At 43.6% G+C, this 20,781-nt stretch overlaps 1 protein-coding gene across 1 annotated transcript in view; it reads right to left on the reverse strand.

Annotated features, from left to right (window-relative positions):
• The window catches only part of ctnna1 (catenin (cadherin-associated protein), alpha 1), a 197,386-nt gene extending 182,654 nt beyond the window's left edge, over positions 1–14,732 (reverse strand). Inside the window, exon 1 of the mRNA XM_070878385.1 lies at positions 14,300–14,732. The gene's annotated coding sequence lies outside the window, so the exon portion shown is untranslated. The remainder of the gene's footprint in view (positions 1–14,299) is intronic.
• Between the last annotated feature and the right edge of the window lie 6,049 nt (positions 14,733–20,781).

A 20,781-nucleotide genomic window follows, 5' to 3' on the forward strand; every position in this document is an offset into this window, starting at 1 on the left:
TTATTAAGTACTCTGGGATGCAGTCCATCAAGCCCTGGGGATTTATCGGCCTTCAATCCCATCAATTTCCCGGCTAATAAGGATTTCCCTCAGTTCCTCCTCCTTACTAGACCCCCCGACCCCTTTTATAACCAGAAGGTTGTTCGTGTCCTCCTTCGTGAATACCGAACCAAAGTACTTGTTCAATTGGTCCGCCATTTCTTTGTTCCCCGTTATGACTTCCCCTGATTCTGACTGCAGGGGACCTACGTTTGTCTTTACTAACCTTTTTCTCTTTACATATCTATAGAAACTTTTGCAATCCGTCTTAATGTTCCCTGCAAGCTTCTTCTCATACTCCATTTTCCCTGCCCTAATCAAACCCTTTGTTCTCCTCTGCTGAGTTCTAAATTTCTCCCAGTCCCCAAGTTCGCTGCTATTTCTGGCCAATTTGTATGCCACTTCCTTGGCTTTAATACTATCCCTGATTTCCCTTGATAGCCACAGTTGAGCCACCTTCCCTTTTTTATTTCTATGCCAGACAGGAATGTACAATTGTTGTAGTTCATCCATGCGGTCTCTAAATGTCTGCCATTGCCCATCCACAGTCAACCCCTTAAGTATCATTTGCCAATCCATCCCAGCCAATTCACGCCTCATACCTTCAAAGTTAGCCTTCTTTAAGTTCTGGACCATGGTCTCTGAATTAACTGTTTCATTCTCCATCCCAATGCAGAATTCCACCATATTATGGTCACTCTTCCCCAAGGGGCCTCGCACAACGAGATTGCTAATTAATCCTCTCTCATTACATAACACCCAGTCTAAGATGGCCCCCCCCCTAGTTGGTTCCTCGACATATTGGTCTAAAAAACCATCCCTTATGCACTCCAGAAAATCCTCCTCCACCGTATTGCTTCCAGTTTGGTTAGCCCAATCTATGTGCATATTAAAGTCACCCATTATAACTGCTGCACCTTTATTGCACGCACCCCTAATTTCATGTTTGATGCCCTCCCCAACATCACTACTACTGTTTGGAGGTCTGTACACAACTCCCACTAACGTTTTTTGCCCTTTGGTGTTCTGCAGCTCTACCCATATAGATTCCACATCATCCAAGCTAATGTCCTTCCTAACTATTGCCTTAATCTCCTCCTTAACCAGCAATGCTACCCCACCTCCTTTTCCTTTTATTCTATCCTTCCTGAATGTTGAATACCCCTGGATGTTGAGTTCCCAGCCCTGCTCATCCTGGAGCCACGTCTCCGTAATCCCAATAACATCATATTTGTTAACATCTATTTGCACAGTTAATTCATCCACCTTATTGCGGATACTCCTTGCATTAAGACACAAAGCCTTTAGGCTTGTTTTTTTAACACCCTCTGTCCTTTTAGAATTTTGCTGTACAATGGCCCTTTTTGTTCTTTGCCTTGGGTTTCTCTGCCCTCCACTTTTCCTCATCTCCTTTCTGTCTTTTGTTTTTGCCTCCTTTTTGTTTCCCTCTATCTCCCTGCATTGGTTCGCATCCCCCTGCCATATTAGTTTAACTCCTCCCCAACAACACTAGCAAACACTCCCCCGAGGACATTGGTTCCGATTCTGCCCAGGTGCAGACCGTCCGGATTGTACTGGTCCCACCTCCCCCAGAACCGGTTCCAATGCCCCAGGAATTTGAATCCCTCCCTGCTGCACCATTGCTCAAGCCACGTATTCATCTGAGCTATCCTGCGATTCCTACTCTGACTAGCACGTGGCACTGGTAGCAATCCCGAGATTACTACTTTTGAGGTCCTACTTTTTAATTTAGCTCCTAGCTCCTTAAATTCATTTCGTAGGAACTCATCCCTTTTTTTACCTATGTCATTGGTACCAACGTGCACCACGACAACTGGCTGTTCTCCCTCCCTTTTTAGAATGTCCTGCACCCGCTCCGAGACATCCTTGACCCTTGCACCAGGGAGGCAACATACCATCCTGGAGTCTCGGTTGCGGCCGCAGAAACGCCTATCTATTCCCCTTACAATTGAATCCCCTATCACTATTGCTCTCCCACTCTTTTTCCTGCCCTCCTGTGCAACAGAGCCAGCCACGGTGCCATGAACTTGGCTGCTGCTGCCCACTCCTGATGAGTCATCCCCCTCAACAGCACTCAAAGCAGTGTATCTGTTTTGCAGTGGGATGACCACAGGGGACCCCTGCACTACCTTCCTTGCACTACTCTTCCTGCTGGTCTTCCATTCCCTCGCTGGCTGTGGACCCTTCTCCTGTGGTAAGACCAACTCGCTACATGTGATACTCACGTCATTCTCAGCATCGTGGATGCTCCAGAGTGAATCCACCTTCAGCTCCAACTCCGCAACGCGGACCGTCAGTAGCCGGAGGTGGACACACTTCCCGCACATGTAGTCGTCAGGGACACTGGTGTTGTCCCCGTGTTCCCACATGGTACAGGAGGAGCATATCACGTGACCGAGCTGTCCTGCCATGACTTAACCCTTAGATACACTTAAATTGCCGACAACAATGTTAAAAGTTACTGACTAATAAAGAAAAAGAAAAATTACTCACCAATCAGCAGCCAATCACTTACCACGTTGGCTGTGACATCACCTTTTGATTTCTTTCTACTTCTTTTTTGACTTCTCTCAGCTGGAGCTGCACCGGTACGCCTCTCTCGACTCCCGCCTCTCTCGACGCTCCCCGGACTGCTGAGCCATTTATAGGCCGCTGCCTCTCTCGACTCCCGCCTCTCTCGACGCTCCCCGGACTGCTGAGTCTTTTCTAGGCCGCTGCCTCTCTCGACGCTCCTCGGACTGCTGAGCCTTTTATAGGCCGCTGCCTCTCTCGACTCCCGCCTCTCTCGACGCTCCCCGGACTGCTGAGCCTTTTATAGGCCGCTGCCTCTCTCGACTCCCGCCTCTCTCGACGCTCCCCGGACTGCTGAGCCTTTTATAGGCCGCTGCCTCTCTCGACTCCCGCCTCTCTCGACGCTCCCCGGACTGCTGAGCCTTTTATAGGCCGCTGCCTCTCTCGACTCCCGCCTCTCTCGACGCTCCCCGGACTGCTGAGCCTTTTATAGGCCGCTGCCTCTCTCGACGCTCCCCGGACTGCTGAGTCTTTTATAGGCCGCTGCCTCTCTCGACTCCCGCCTCTCTCGACGCTCCCCGGACTGCTGAGCCTTTTATAGGCCGCTGCCTCTCTCGACTCCCGCCTCTCTCGACGCTCCCCGGACTGCTGAGCCTTTTATAGGCCGCTGCCTCTCTCGACGCTCCCCGGACTGCTGAGCCTTTTATAGGCCGCTGCCTCTCTCGACGCTCCCCGGACTGCTGAGTCTTTTATAGGCCGCTGCCTCTCTCGACTCCCGCAATTGGTTCATTTCTGTTGAGAACTAAAAATTTAATCCCTCAGGAATCAAGTTGCTTTAAGGAGACCCAAGGAGCATAAAAGATTGGTTGATAGGAAAGGGAGGGGGTGAAGGGTACACATACAAAGTAGAACACACATTTATTCAATGTTTTCTCAGAACACTTTTCTCACAAAACCTAGAATCCCTGAATAACTTTTCTTTTACTACTGGAGATATAAAACCTCAGTAGTGTAGTAAATGCAACAGAATAAATAAAAAAATATATTGCTCCAATATGTCACTAAACAGTCAATATTACACTAAAACACTACAGATGTACATTAGAGCCAGACATCAAAGCAACAAACTTCAACTATGCAATTGCAGTTCTAGGAGCATATGATGTCAACATACACATCATTTAATGCTGTAACACTTTCACAGTCCTAGACCAAGCTCGCGGCTTCCAATCCACTGGAGCTATGCATTGTGAGGCACTAACCTTTAAACAGGTCTGCTAACAACTATTTGAAGTTTACAATCTGTAAAATTAGGAATGGAGCTAAGTAGATCTTATAAATTTGACTGGAAAGAGGACATTTGTAGGATAGTTGCCAGAGTACATTTGCTCATCAAATTTGTAGCAATATTTAAATGTATGAAAACATTTCAATGGAACAATGGCATGTACAGTGAATACAGCCTCGCAGCAATGCAATTTCAATCACCGTATGCCAAATTGAATCGCATACACACCCAGCAGAATCAGACCACTGCACCGTCCTTTGTCAACAACCAGACAACAGACACTCATCTTTCAACTGACTTTTCTGCCCTGAATCCCATAACCTCTCCAACTGTCAAGGGCAAATAACCAAATCAAAGCACACCCATCGTTAAATTATTTCAGATTCAAATCCACCCCTTTGAAACAACAATTCAAACCATGCTTATCAATAGTAAAGGTTGAAAAACTAAACACTACTAGCTTTCATTTACATAAAAAGAAACTATTTAAAAATTCATTTATAGGATCTCCCTTGTTCTCTGGTATAACATCCTGCACTATAAGTGCTAGGATGTATGTTTTTACCCCCAATTCCCACATGATTTTCAATCTTGACCAGACTTTTGAAAGACAGGACAAAAGGAGAGGATATTCTCAGCCAGAGTAAAGCATGTGTAGTCAACTAATGGCTCTCATGTACCTACTAACAGTTACAAAATCAGTATTGTTAAAACAGCAAAGCAACTACCCGCCGAGGCAGAAAGTTAAAGTTGGAGGAGAATGAAAAAAAGATGGTGGGAAAAGAGATAAGCAAAGAGGAATAAAAACTTAATTTTACCAGCAGTGCTACATACGATCAGTTAGGGCCACACTACAGCAATAAAACCTATCTTTTTCCCCAAAAGCAACAATTCAGCAGAAAAAGTACAAAACCAATCCTGATAATTGCCTCACTAGCTTGCCAAAATGAACTTCTATAAACTACAGATAAAAACAAATAAGCAAAATCTGTGTGACATGGCCCATTCAGCAAATCAAGCCAAATAGTTAAAAATATTTTGTACAATAAAAAGGGAATTAGATTTACCCTGATGACTCAGTAAATAAAGGTTGTGTGCAGCTGTGCCACATATACTAAAAAAGGTTTCAGTTCTGGACTATGCTGAGTTAGCAATAGAGGTGCAGATCCTCAGTCCCTGTTCCCACGAGGTCAGTGGAATGCAGAAAGCCAGTTCGCGCTCCAGTTCCCAATTGCTATTCAGTGACCACTACTGTAAAGAGTGTGTATTGATGTTGGACAAGTACAAAATTGGAGCTTAGCTGTAATACTCCACCTTGCATCTGTCAACACCATCTATCCCCACATGAAGTGACACCATTTAGGCAAGGTCTAAGAGGGTGCTCGTAGAACCATACTCCAGCAGAAGTCAATGTGAGGAGGAAGGCATTGGTATAAATACCTGTATTGACAAGAAATAATCAACTTTTCAATTATTATCCAAGTCGGTTCTGACAATAGATCTATTGCATTTAGTGCGTCAAACCAGTTCCACAGTTTGATCGTCCTGTGACACCTTACTCCAAATGACCACCTTTTTTTGTCTTCACGAGCCACTTAGTTAAGCTACCAAGTAGCTTTGCAGCCACAAAGTTTAAATCCACGTTAAATCCACTGTTAGTCTTGGTGTCCTGATTTCGGACTTATCTACCAACAAAAGCAACAGCACTTAAAATAGACTTTACAGACTTTCTAGCCCACAATACCCAGGCCAAGTAAGCAATAGAAGCAGAAATTGGAGTAGGTTCCCTCAGCTTGACCGGGCTAGGGCGCTGCATCTGGCCTACAGTTATAATATGGACATCCTTAACAGACAGTCTCAGCGGACTCTTCAGCACAGAGACACCACCGAGCCCAATCTTGTCTCACCAGATATCCACCTATGTAGTTATACCAAGAGTCACTAGATAGTGGTCAGAAGCAGGATCTTGGATGATTTTCCCCCCTCCCCAACTGAGGAGCTTTGAAACCATTTGCAATGCTCTAAATGCCATCCCAGCTGTGATCCATCAACAGCAAGCACTGTAATTGAACGAGGAATCTTCTGAGCTTCTATGGCTCAACTAATCATTGCATTAATCAAGTTGAACAATCAGATAAGTATATTTGTTTAACTGGAGAAAACTGTATGCGTGGGAGAAGAATTTGGTTACATCTTAGCTAGGATTCCATTCTGCAGCAGTAAACAGGAAGTGGTTTGGTAATCTGGTATTTTATGTCTGACTGAGCTATGGTGTGTTGCAGTGGTCAAACATTCAGACTATTTATGGGACGGGCAGGGATTCTCCTGCAGGTCATAAGGATAAGAGTATCTGGTGCTATTTAATGTCACGTGGTTACAGGAAACCTTTAATGTGAAAAATTTGAGAATATAATGCACTTCAAATAGTTAACAATTTAATATCAATGCAAAACACCCATGCCGAACCTGTTTATGACCTCCAACCCAATCTCAACTGCATCATTCCAGACCTTTCTACCCCGCATTCCTCCCCTCCATAACAAGCAAAAGAAAAATCTATATTTAAAATCCAACTCAAAGCAACAATTGAAATTAATTCTTGTCTTGATCTTTTCAGACAACAAAATAGAATCAAGAAGTTGAATAAAACCAATAAGGAATAAGTGAAAAATCTTTAATGGAAACAAAAGAAAATGGGGGCAAAAGGTGAAGATAAGGAGACATGATTTTAATACTAAAACAATCATCTCTAAGCAGCACCAAATTAAACTTGGCAAACGTGTGACATTTGAAGGGGCTCTGTAAAATGCTGAACTCGCTAGTACTGTGGAATCCACCTCATGTACACTGCCAAGTAGATTCCACACCAAGGGCATCAGCACAAACTTCTTGTGTACAAGTTTGTGCATGCAGTTATTTGAAAGCTGCGATTGCTGGTCGATACAAGGTCTAAGCATTCAGCAAGAACAAAACGTCTACCAACACTATTACTATTACCTTCAAAGTAGTAATGACAGCATTGAAGTGGGATGTGGAAGGAACCTCTGGCAGCAGAAGCAACCCTCAACAGTACAATTGTGCCACCAAAATCGAGGGTGGTCTTTTGTGGCAGTATTGCAATATGAAGATATCAGACTATTAAAAACAGTGGAACACTGTTACAACCAACCTACTGATCCAATTTAGCACATCAGTAAATAAAAGACAAACTATTTGCCTCTACTTGAACTATTTTTTTAATTGCTAAAAAAATTGTAGCGGATACCATGATTTGAAGTGTTTCATTCCTCAGCACTGCCACCTTCAGAGATCAACAAATCAACACTGGGCTGGGTTACTCCACATTACAACAGCAACAAGATTAAGGCTGCTTTAGCATATTCTGTTTGCTCTGGCTGAACACACAATGCTTAAATCCAGAAGCTGAAACTTTCTGGAAATACCTGGACAAGATATGTAGATTTATTTTTAAACTGTAACCCTTTTCGTTCTCATTTTTACAATGGGCAAGCAACATACCTTGCATCCCACTTTCTATCCAGTACGAATGCAAAACCGGTGCTGATTTAAAGCTAGTAAATTTCTAATAGAACTGGAACTGAGGTGGAGAAGCCTTTTTGCATCTAATGCCATTTCCACTAGCTAGAATTCATAAGTTTTATCAGGTCATCAGATTACATATCTCATCCACAAAACAAAATCAAATCTATATGCTGTTATGAATCCAACCACAACTTGCATTTATATAGCACCTTTAATGTAAAAAGCGTCCCAAGACACTTCACAGGAGCGTTCTCAATCTCAAATCAGCTGGTGCAGAGCATAAACAATTCTCAGCAGAATAAAAAATTGGAGGGCAAGTCAATCTAAGCTGCATCTGTACACCCATTATAATTTGTAGGGAGTGGCATCAAGACATCTGCTCAACCTCCCAATTGGAAAACATGTAACTTTGAGAGAACAAAAACATCCAAGGAAAGCAACAACATTCACAGAGAAAATTCCCAGGATAATGAAACAAGGATGCACCAGAAAGAGCACGAGAGAAATTCAGGTATTCAATAGTTGAGTACATGAAGCAGTTACATTCAGTAAACTTGTACTTATTAAATCTTTCAACCAAAGGAGAGTTACTCAAGATTACTAATCCAAACCAGTCCTCATAATGGGATCTGTTACAATTAATTCTTCAGTAATCTACACAGTAAAATAATTTTATTCACAAGTTAGAATTTCCTTCCTCAGGAAATGTTTTAAATTACAAAAAAGAAATAATTGCAGCATTCCAAGTGCACAAAGAGCAAGGGAACCACATCAGATCATACTGAGCCATAGGGACCAGCAAAATCCCATGTTTGATACCTAGAATATATTGAATTAGAGAATCTCAGTTACAGCAGTACTGGATAACTACAATTGGCATCAAGAACCAAAACAGTCGAGCAGTCCCACCTTGCCATTGTTCAGTGAGCCCAGCAGGAAGCATGCATGAGTGGACATTAGGAGGGCAGGATCAGGACATGACAGCTGCTATGAACGCCATTGTTACATTAGTTCTCTGCTATTCACTATGCAGGCTTACAGAACAAAATCACTTGGGCAAGGTACTGGCACTCTTTCCCCAAAAGGTCCCCACAGAACTTTGCCTTGCCATAGCTTAAGAGGGTCAAAGGCAAGGGGGGGGGAGGGGGGGGGGCACCAGAATAGTTTTTTTTCTGACCACTCCCCGGTTTCCTTAACTTCTGAAGAGCACTGCAATTTAAGCGAGTCTGCATTACAAGTTACACAACACAATGCAAGTCACCTGCAAGGCTCGCCAGCAAATTCCTTTCAGAATGGAGACAAACTGACGTTTGGAAGGCACTAGATATTCAAATTAAAATTACAAAAGCCAGTAGGATCCATAACTTATTCAGATAGGCAGAAAGTGTTTCTGATTTCTACTACCCTTTGTGTGAAAAAGTGTTTCCCAATTTCACCCCTAAGTGGCACGGCTCCAATTTTATCGGCACATTTCAGCCTTCACTGACCGCACCCCGCCACCGCGCAAAATAGCTTTCTTTGCATAGATTGCCTGGTGGTCAATGAATAAGTTCATATTATATCAAAATATGATATCTTCCTTTACAGTAGCCAGTACAAGGTTCTATTTCATATACAAAAGATGTTGTTTCATACGGAATAGAGATTTGATAATATCCCATTTAAATACATTTTGTTCCATTCAAAAGTTCTCAATACTGAAATGATCGGAAAAGTAAATGGAGACCAATAAATACAATTCATTAGAACAATCAATGGCTAAAAAAGTCCTTCCAGCACATTAAAGTTCACCCCTACAGTAATGTCATTCTCAGAAGAGCATCTTGAATGTGTCTTAACACCAACTCATTGGAATAATCTGCTGGGCAACGATTGATATAAACATGCAGATTACCTTAAAATAATCCTGACCAGAGATTTTAAATTGGTGAAAGTAAAAAGATTGAAATTTAGCAAAGAACTTTTAGTATCTTTCTTTTTTTATTACTTGCACCAATTTCAAAACTCTGATCTTACTTGCCAGCATTTTTAAAGTAATATTCTGGGTTCGCCTTATCTATACCATTTTCACTTCGCCTTAATAATCCTAGTGGCAAGTAAGATTTAGCAAAAGGATCATGTCAGTTGTACCCCGTAGTGGACGAAATCTGCACTGTGGCTCCGGAAGGAGCTCCTCAGCCACAGGGAGAAGCTGGTTGAGGAGGATTCTAGCGACGACTTTCCTAGTGGCTGATAACAGGTAGATTCCTCTTGTCCCTTTTTTTTTTTAAAAAGATGGTCACGATTACTGCATCTCTCAGATCTCCCGACATGCTATCCTCCTTCTAGATGAGAGAGATGAGGTCATGCAAGGAATATTGGTTATAAAAAGCAGCGAGACTGAAATCATAGAAATTTACAGTATGGAAGGAGGCCATTTCAGCCCATCGTGTCCTCGCCGGCCGACCAAGAGCTATCTAGCCTAATTCTACTTTCCAGCTCTTGGTCCATAGCTCTGTAGGTTACAGCACTTCAAGTGTCCATCCAAGCACTTTTAAATGTTCTGCCACTACCACCCTTTCAGGCAATGAGTTCCAGACTGCCACTACTCTCTGGATGATGAAATTTATCCTCGTATCTCCTCTAAACCTCCCCCTCAATTAGTTTAAATATATGTTCCCTGGTTGTTGACCCCTCTGCCAAGGGAAACAAGTCCTTCTTATCCACTCTATCCAGGCCCCTCAATTTTCTGCATCTCAATCAGGTCTCCCCTCAGCCTCCTCTATTCCGAAGAAAACAGACCCAGCAACTCCAATTTTTCCTCATAGCCAAAATTCTCAGCACAGGGGTTTCCGGATTCAGGATGTCAGATTTCTTCTCCGAAATTCGGAATAGCCGAGGTTTCCGGACGTTATACCTGTACCACAAAAAGCAAGGGACCCAGCATCGAGCTCTGCGGAACCGCACTGGATACAGCCTTCCAGTAACAAAAACATCAACCATTACACTTTGCTTCCTGCCTCAGCCAATTTTGGATCCAACTTGCCACTTTGCCCTGGATCCCATGGGCTTTTACTTGCGTTACCAGTCTGCTATGTGGGACCTGATCAAAAGTTTTGCTAAAATCCATATGCACTGCATCATGGCACTGCCTTCATCGACCCTCCTGGTTACCTCCTTGAAAAATATCAACTTAGTCAGACACAACATTCCCTTAACAAATCCATGCTGACTGTCCTTGCTAAAATAGCAGATCTCTGTTGAGCATTAAAGTAATTTAGTACCTGTGGCAGCAGCAGAACCATTCATAAGTCACGCTATCAATAAACCATGCAAAGAATTAAATATAAAATTCAAATTACTGAACTATTTAGATTGCTTAGCTTTGGAATCAGATTGCTTCTCGAAGTTTACATAGAGATGAGAATGATCGAACTACATACAATCATAGCACCTCCAAGTTTATAGAGTCTACACAACTTATCACATGCATCCACTGGAACTCTGCAAATAGACGACAGTTAAGTGTATGACCATTAAGAGGAGCCACAGCTCTGTTACCAAGATCACTACTAAGGGCAGACTCCAATACTGATTACATTCCAAACAACTGATGGATGTAGCTCCTGTAATGACAGCAGTTAGACACAGCTGACTTCAGTTACGTAAAATATGTTCCGAAGAGACAAAGGTCACAAAATTACAGAATTATTCAGTGAATCTGATAAAATGACTTGAGCCTATTGAACAACATTTGCATAAATAGTATATTTAATAGTCCCAATCAATAATGTGCATAATGTCTTCTACATGGAAGAAATGTAAGCAGATATTAAGATAAAAGACTGCATTTCAGTGGATCATGATTTCAGAACATTCAGTCTTAATCAGGGACTAGGTCATGGTGTGGTGTCAGCTGGTATAAGCCACAAACTCCAACTGGGCAACGATATTTTAACAAATTCAACAACTTGGGGAAAAACAAAAGGAACCTATTTACAAACCCTTATAAATGTTTTGTACGATTTTGATATTTCAGATGCTATAAAAGGAAACGGTCAAATCTAAAACAGATTTACAACACAAATCACAACATTAGCATCAACAAAGGTTTTTGGGATATTTCTTTGTGAATTTACTTCAATGACAATTAGGTAATACAGCTATGTCCAAAAGAAAAAGCAATCCAACTTGGAAGTAAATAAGACACATACTATTAACCCACGTGCACACCCAAGCTCCTTCCAATCTCAATCATCAATAGATCACAGATCTTTGAACAAGTACAATTTTATTTTGCAGAAATTGTAATTCTTTTAAATTTTCATCCTCTTACTCCTTTCCGAAAGACAACTCATTCTAGGATCTGGTTCAAAATCCAGAAAGCTCCAGCAGGTTGTCTTATTCATGCAAAAGCCAGCACAGCCATCACAGTCAAACCTGAGCCTATCCCTCATTCAACATCCGCTCTTCAGCCAGGGAATTGGGGGTGGGGGTGGGGTGGGCGTTTGATGTTTGGGAACCTCTCTGTTCTCTTCCTAGCCCAGAGACCAATGATAGCCCCATTAACACCCCAGATGAGATTTAATAATTCAAAGAAAAAGGATTGAACCTAGGTTCACACAGCTTAGTAAGATACCATGCAGTGCACATGGGGAGCAATCCACCATAAAGAGCATCATTACAACTCCAAAAATAAAAACACCGCCTTTTTTTTCACAAGGATACGCTGAAAGAGCAGATTTCAGATATCAAACCAATATTCTGTGAATGAGGAAAATAATTTTATGGGGAACAAACATTAGCATTTTTCCCAATGTGTTTACACTTTTTAACAAACATGCATTTATATAGCATCTTTTACAACCTCAGGACAATTAAGTACTTTTAAAAACTAGGCATTGTTGTTATCTAAGGAACACATCAACCAATTTGCACACTTTGCCATGTCCCACAAACATCAAATGAGATAAATGGCTTTCATGATCTTGGTTGAGGGATAAATGTTGATCAGGACACACGGCATTCTCTTGCTCGTTGACTAGTTCGATGGGATCTTTTGCATCCATCGGAGCAGCAGACGGGGCCTTAGTTTAATGTCTCTTCGAAAAAACTGCATGTACCAAAGTGCAGCACTCCCTCAGTATTGCATTGCAAAGTCAACCTAAATACATGTTCAAGTCTCTGATGTGGGGCTTGAACCCACAACTATCTGAGTCACAAGCAAGCGTGCTACCACTGAGCAAGGCCGATACGTAAAGTTCCTTTCTCAATGTCACTTGGAGGACAACCCCAAGACAAATCAGAATACAGTGTCATATGATCTATAGTATACAAACTACTTGCACAAAATATTTGAACTAACTACCAGTGCATAGCAAATACTAATCTGACCAGTCAAATTTGCTTTCAACTCACTATACAACCATGATCAAAAGCTCCCAATGAAAATGAGCACCCATTTATAATGTGGTAATATTGTCATAGCATGAAATCTGCAACCAAATAACTTCTTACACCTGCACAATGCACTTGTATTGCCAAATTCACTTGCAAATGGTCTCCACTACTGAACTTTGGCAGCATAAACAGGATATAAGGCTCGAAGATCCATAACTGAGATGTAACAAAAGCTGGTAATGACCTGGAAATGTTGCAATCCCATTTCCTTTTGCCAGCTCCTCTTTCAAAAATCTTCTCCCACCCCAATGCAAAAAGTATATGTAGATTATTCATTTCAAATGTTTTCCGAAAAGTACAATGAAGACTTAAAAACTTTTTACAATGGACGTCAGTTTCATGGAGCTTTAGATTTCTAACTGGGCGAGATGCTGGAGCACAAAACAAGTAAATGACATGAGTACAAACAATGTGACCAGATCTCCCCACAGGTTGGCTTGGGAAAATATTTCAACAGATTCCCATGTCCAGCTTTTATCTATTTATTGGGGAGGGAAATAACACATTCTAACACTAACCAAGCAGACCAATTTTATTTCTAAACTTTTGTCATCTGCAGCAACAGTAAGATAAACTGAAGAGATAAAGCATTTTTTTAAAGCCCCATAACATACTTTAACAGCACTGTTTACAATTTTATAAACATCCTTACCAACCCAGCGATCGAGACATTCTATAAATACTTTAAAATTACAGTGTACTGGAATTAACGAGTTAACATTTGTGAAAAAATACACAAAGTTGTCGTTTCGTGTTTGGGGGTCTGAAATCCCAGTTTAATTGATTTAAAAATGAAAGCCACGTTTGAAATTCAGACTATTTTGTGCCTCTCCACCCAATAACTATAAGGAGGGGGGAGGGTGAAGGGGAACACTTCAGGCTTCGATAAATAAAGGTGCAACGAGTAGGACTGTGTGCCCAGAGTCTGTGCCGAGTTTTGGGCTAAATGTCCCCAGATCCCGGGCGGCGCCTGCTGCGGGACGGGCTTGCCCGAGCTCTCACCCCCTCCTTTCCGCCTTGCTCGGGCTCGGTGTCCGAGAACAAACAATACAGAGGAGGATGCGGCCTAACACGGGCGGAAAGAGTCGGGAGTGACTGACTGAGCTCCCTCAACAATCACAAAAAAACACACACACAAATCTGTGCCTCGAACCGCAACCGCGGAAACCATGGGGTCCGGTCAAAGGAAACACTTAAAAAATATATGTATTTTTTTTAAACTCCTCAGGGGGATGTCGAGCAGCAGCCGCGGAGACTCTAGGGGCGCCTCCCAGGCGGCGAGCCGTCCCGAGCCGCTCAGCGGCCATTTAAACTTCGAAAAAGAGTTCGAAACGGAACTTTCGCAACCACCGCCGCGCGAGCCCCGCACCCGGCAACTCAGCCGCGAGGCTCACATCACCCCCTCCTCCTCGTTTTATAAAACTTCATTTAGGTCTTTTACTTCCGTTCCATACTTACTTGCTTCAAGTCTTTTTTTCCTCCCCAGTTCACAAAGCAGTTTGACGTCCTCTCTCCGATCTTGTCCGGTCCTTCGTTGCTCGCGTGCTCTCCCCCTCCCCTCTCTCTGTTGTGCTGTTTGAGCTGCGAGACTTTACACCCGAGCCTCTGACTCACCAAACCCAGGAGGGTGGAAAGCGCTTCCAAGGAAGTGGCCGCACCCCACCCCCACCGGCGCGGCCCGCACCAGAACGCGACGGACAAAAAGTGCAAAACAAAACACCAACACGGAAAGTGGTCCCTTCCACCACCAGTCCGTGGCCGGGATACCCCCGCGGAGGTGAAGTCGGCAGGCGGAGAGCGCTGTCCGGCGAGGAGGAGGCGGAGGCGGCGGCGGCGGCCTTTCGCCGGTAAAAGATGTTGAGGGAGTCGCGAGCGGCTGCGGGGGGAGGGTGGCGCGCTGCCGGGAAGAGTTACAACTGACCTCAGCGCCACACCCAGAGCAGCTGTGTGTCATGGAGTCAGGTGTGCAGCTATCGGGGAGTGGAGGGGGGGGGAAACATACTGAGCATTTCACATCCCTTTGTAAAGCTCAACTGCGCTTGTTTCTTTTTAAGAGTTCTAAAATAGAAAACACGAACCATTTTTTTTAACCTCACTGCAGAAACAGTGTCAGATTTTGCCTGTGAAAGTTTTTTTTATTCGTTCATGGGATGTGGGTGTCGCTGGTAAGGCCAACATTTATTACTCATCCCCAATTGCCCTTGAGAAGGTAGTGGTGAGCCACCTTCTTGAACTGCTGCAATCCGTGGGGTGAAGGTACTTCCACAATGCTGTTCGGGAGGGAGTGCCCAGCGATGATGAAGGAACAGTGATATACTTCCAAGTCACGATGGTGTGTGACTTGTGCCTGCTCCCATGTGCCTGCTGCTCTTGTCCTTCTTGGTGGTTGCAGGATTGGGAGGTGCTGCCGAAAAAGTCTTGGCAAATTGCTGCAGTGCACCGTGTAGATGGTACACAGTGCACCAGTGGTAGAGGGAGTGAATGTTTAAAGTGGTGGATGGGGTGCCAATCAAGTGGGCTGCTTTGTTCTGGAGGATGTTGGGCTTCTTGAGTATTGTTGGAGCTGCACTCATCCAAGCAAATGGAGAGTATTCCATCACACTCCTGACTTGTGCCTTGTAGATGGTGGCAAGACATTGGGGAGTCAGGAGGTGAGACACTCACTGCAGAATCTGCCTCTGATCTGCTCTTGTAGCCACAGTATTTATGTGGCTGGTCCAGTTAAGAATCCCCCCCACCGAGGATGTTGATGGTGGGGGATTCGGCGATGATAATGCTGTTAAATATCAAGGGACGGTAGTTAGACTCTCGCTTGTTGGAGATAGTCATTGCCTGGCACTTGTGTGCAGCGAATATTACTTGCCACTTATCAGTCCAAGCCTGAATGTCATCCAGGTCTTGCTGCATTCGGCATGGACTGCTTCATAAGAACATAAGATAAGAACATAAGAATTAGGAACAAGAGTAGGCCATCTAGCCTCTCGAGCGTGCTCCACCACTCAACAAGATCATGGCAGATCTGGCCGTGGACTCAGCTCCACTTACCTGTCCGCTCCCCATAACCCTTAATTCCCTTATGGGTTAAAAATCTATCTATCTGTGATTTGAATACATTCAATGAGCTAGCCTCAACTGCTTCCCTGGGCAGAGAATTCCACAGATTCACAACCCTCTGGGAGAAGAAATTCCTTCTCAACTCGGTTTTAAATTGGCTCCCCCGTATTTTGAGGCTGTGCCCCCTAGTTCTAGTCTCCCCGACCAGTGGAAACAACCTCTCTGCCTCTATCTTATCTATCCCTTTCATTATTTTAAATGTTTCAATAAGATCACCCCTCATCCTTCTGAACTGCAACGTGTAAAGACCCAGTCTACTCAATCTATCATCATAAGGTAACCCCCTCATCTCCGGAATCAGTCTAATGAATCGCCTCTGTACCCCCTCCAAAGCTAGTATATCCTTCCTTAAGTAAGGTGACCAAAACTGCATGCAGTACTCCAGGTGCGGCCTCACCAATACCCTGTACAGTTGCAGCAGGACCTCCCTGCTTTTGTACTCCATCCCTCTCGCAATGAAGGCCAACATTTCATTCGCCTTCCTGATTACCTGCTGCACCTGCAAACTAACTTTTTGGGATTTATGCACAAGGACCCCCAGGTCCCTCTGCACTGCAGCATGTTGTAATTTCTCCCCATTCAAATAATATTCCCTTTTACTGTTTTTTTTCCCCAAGGTGGATGACCTCACATTTTCCGACATTGTATTCCATCTGCCAAACCGTAGCCCATTCGCTTAACCTATCTAAATCTCTTTGCAACCTCTCTGTGTCCTCTACACAACCCGCTTTCCCACTAATCTTTGTGTCATCTGCAAATTTTGTTACACTACACTCTGTCCCCTCTTCCAGGTCATCTATGTATATTGTAAACAGTTGTGGTCCCAGCATCGATCCCTGTGGCACACCACTAACCACCGATTTCCAACCCGAAAAGGACCCATTTATCCCGACTCTCTGCTTTCTGTTAGCCAGCCAATTCTCGATCCATGCTAATACATTTCCTCTGGCTCCGCGTACCTTTATCTTCTGCAGTAACCTTTTGTGTGGCACTTTATCGAATGCCTTTTGGAAATCCAAATACACCACATCCATCCGTACACCTCTATTCACCATGCTCGTTATATCCTCAAAGAATTCCAGTAAGTTAGTTAAACATGATTTCCCCTTCATGAATCCATGTTGCGTCTGCTTGATTGCACTATTCCTATCTAGATGTCCCGCTATTTCTTCCTTAATGATAGCTTCAAGCATTTTCCCCACTACAGATGTTAAACTCACCGGCCTATAGTTACCTGCTTTTTGTCTGCCCCCTTTTTTAAACAGAGGCGTTACGTTAGCTGCTTTCCAATCCGCTGGTACCTCCCCAGAGTCCAGAGAATTTTGGTAGATTATAACGAATGCATCTGCTGTAACTTCTGCCATCTCTTTTAATACCCTGGGATGCATTTCATCAGGACCAGGGGACTTGTCTACCTTGAGTCCCATTAGCCTGTCCAGCACTACCCCCCTTAGTGATAGTGATTGTCTCAAGGTCCTCCCTGCCCACATTCCCGTGACCAGCAATTTTTGTCATGGTTTTTGCGTCTTCCACTGTGAAGACCGAAGCAAAATAATTGTTTAAGGTCTCAGCCATTTCCACATTTCCCATTATTAAATCCCCCTTCTCATCTTCTAAGGGACCAACATTTACTTTAGTTACTCTCTTCCGTTTTATATATCGGTAAAAGCTTTTACTATCTGTTTTTATGTTTTGCGCAAGTTTACTTTCTGAGCAGTTGCAAATGGCACTGAACACTGTGCAGTCATCAGCAAACATTCCCACTTCTGACCTTATGATGGAGGGAAGGTCATTGATGAATCAGGTGACGATGGTTGGGCTTAGGACACTACCCTTAGGAACTCCTGCAGAAATGTCCTGGGGTTGTGGTGATTAACCTTCAACCACCACAACCATCTTCCTTTTGTGCTCGGTATGACTCCAACCAGTGGAGAGTTTTCCCTCTGATTTCCATTGACTTCAGTTTTATTAGGACTCCTTGATGCTACACTTGGTCAAATGCTGCCTTGATGTCAAGGGCAGTCACTCTCACCTCACCTGGAATTCAGCTCTTTTGTCCATGTTTGGACCAAGGCTGTAATGAGGTCTGGAGCTGAGTGGTCCTGGTGGAACCCAAACTGGGCATCAGTGAGCAGCTTATTGGTGAGTAAGTGGCGCTTGATCGCACTGTCGACACCTTCCATCACTTTGCTGATGATTGAAAGTAGACTGAAGGGGCAGTAATTGCCGGATTGGATTTGTCCTGCTTTTTGTGGACAGGATATACCTGGGCAGTTCTCCACATTGTCAGATAGATACCAGTTTTGTAGCTGTACTGAAATAGCTTGGCTAGAGGCGCGGCTAGTTCTGGAGCACAAGTCTTCAGCATGACAGCTGGGATTATGTCAGGGCCCATAGCCTTTGCTGTTACCAGTGCGCTAAGTGGTTTCTTGATATCACGTGGAGTGAATCGAATTGGCTGTAGACTGGCATCTGTGATGGTGGGGACCTCAGGAGGAGGCCGATATGGATCATCTAAATCGGCACTTCTGGCTGAAGATGATTTCAAACGCTTCAGCCTTGTCTTTTGCACTCCCGTGCTGGACTCCGCCATCATTGAGGATGAGGATATTCATGGTGTCTCCACCTCTTGTTAGTTGTTTGATGGTCCGCCACCATTGAAAGTGTTTTAATTAGGAACAGGAGTAGCCCTCGAGCCTGTTCTATCATTCAATGAGATCATGGCTGAGCTGTGACCTAACTCCATATACCAATCTTTGCCCCATATCCCTTAATACCATTGGTTAACAAAAATCTATCAGTCTCAGATTTAAAATTAACTGATCTAGCATCAATTTCCATTTGCGGAAGAGAGTTCCAAACTTCTGCCACCCTTTGTGTGTAGAAGTGTTTCCTAATTTCACTCCTGAAAGGTCTGGCTCTAATTTTTAGGCTATACCCCCTCGTCCTGGATTCCCTAACCAGCAGAAATAGTTCCTCTTAATATCGTGAGAACTTTGATCAAATCACCCCTTAACCTTCTAAATTCTTGGGAATAGAACCCTAGTTTGTGTAATCCCTCCTCATAATTTAACACTGGGAGTCCAGATATAATTCTGGTAAACCTATGCTGCACTCCCTCCAAGGCCAATATATCCTTCCTAAGGTGTGACGCCCAGAACTGCTCACAGTACTCCAGGTGTAGTCTAATCAGGGCTTTGTATAGCTGCAGCATAACTTCTACCCCCTTGTATTCTAGTCCTTTAGATATAAAGGCCAGCATTCCATTAGCCTTTTTGATTATTTTCTGTACCTGTTTGTGACATTTTAATGATCTATGTAGCTAGAGAGACTCTTTGAACCTCCACTGTTTCTAGCTTTTCACTATTTAGAAAATACCCTGCTCTATCCTTTTTAGGTCCAAAGTGGATGACCTCACATTTGTGTACATTGAAATCCATTTGCCACAGTTTTGCCCAATCACTTAATCCATCAATCCTTTGTAATTTTATACTTCCATTGTGTCATTGGCACTCTGGATATGTGTTTTTCTATCCCATCATCTAAGTCATTAATAAATACTGTGAATAGTTGCAGCCACAACACAGATCACTGTGGGACGCGACCAGTCGCATCCTTCCCCATTATCCCTACTCTCTGACTTCTGCCACTCAGCCATTTTCCTAACCAGGTCAATAATTTGCCTAAAACTCTGTGTTGATTTTGATATCCCTTGCAAGTTTATTTTCATACTCTCTTTTTGTTGCTCTTACTATCTGTTTTATCACTCTTTGCTAGTCTTTGCATATACAGGAAACTCTCGTTTATCTGGATACGGATTTAACGGAAAACCCGCCATAACGGAATTTAAAATATTGCGTCGCCACTTCTCACTGGCTGGCGGCCCTGCATGTAAAACTTTGACATATGTCATATCCAGATCCTTCTGTTGCAAAATCGCTAACAATTGCACAACGTGACACTCAGCATGAGCAAGGACTCAGAAAATCTATCCTAAAAATCTAAAAACTGAATACACAAGTTCACCCTCCTCTGCCCTTGCTTTGTTGGTGTGTGTGTGTGTGTGCGCGCTGCTGCAGCCGCTGTCTCTCGCAGCCGCCGCTGATGTTGGGAACGGGGGCAGTGCCGGCACTGGGTTCCAGGCACAGAATGCAGCCCGGAGAGCGCGCTCCAGAACCCCGGAGCTAGACAATCTCCTCCTCGAGGCCACCTGCAGCCACTCCCAATGCAGCATTCATCCCTCCGCGATTACAGTCCGCGGGAATTACTTGCATGCTGGCAACACGATCCCTTTTCTTCTGCAGAAACAATTGTCATGCATGAACTGTTTGCCTCGCATGTTCTCACATTGAAACCATTCAGAACTCTTCTTGCAATTAGTTACTTCAGATGCAGCGACTATTAAATGGGCGATCACTAACATACCCGTGAGAATTTTGATTTCCAATGAGTAGTTAAGTACATATATACAAATATTAACTTTAAAATGTAAACTCGGCCTATCGGAATATTTGTTTACCCGGAATTGCCGAATCCCTGAGCGATCCGGATAAACAAGAGTTTCTTGTACTTGCATTGGAGGCAATTCAGAGAAGGTTCACGAGGTTGATTCCTGAGCTGAAGGGGTTGTCATATGAAGAAAGTTTAAGCAGATTGGGCCTATTGGAATTTAGAAGACTGAGAGGTGATTTTATTGAACCGTATAAGATTCTGAGGGGGCTTGACAGGATCGATGCAGAGAGGATGTTTCCCCTTGTGGGGTAATCTAAAACTAGAGGGCATAGTTATAGAATAAGGGGCCGCTCATTTAAAACTGAAATGAGGGA

The sequence above is a fragment of the Pristiophorus japonicus genome, chromosome 4, assembly GCF_044704955.1.
Source record: "Pristiophorus japonicus isolate sPriJap1 chromosome 4, sPriJap1.hap1, whole genome shotgun sequence".
Classification (NCBI taxonomy): Eukaryota; Metazoa; Chordata; class Chondrichthyes; family Pristiophoridae; genus Pristiophorus; species Pristiophorus japonicus.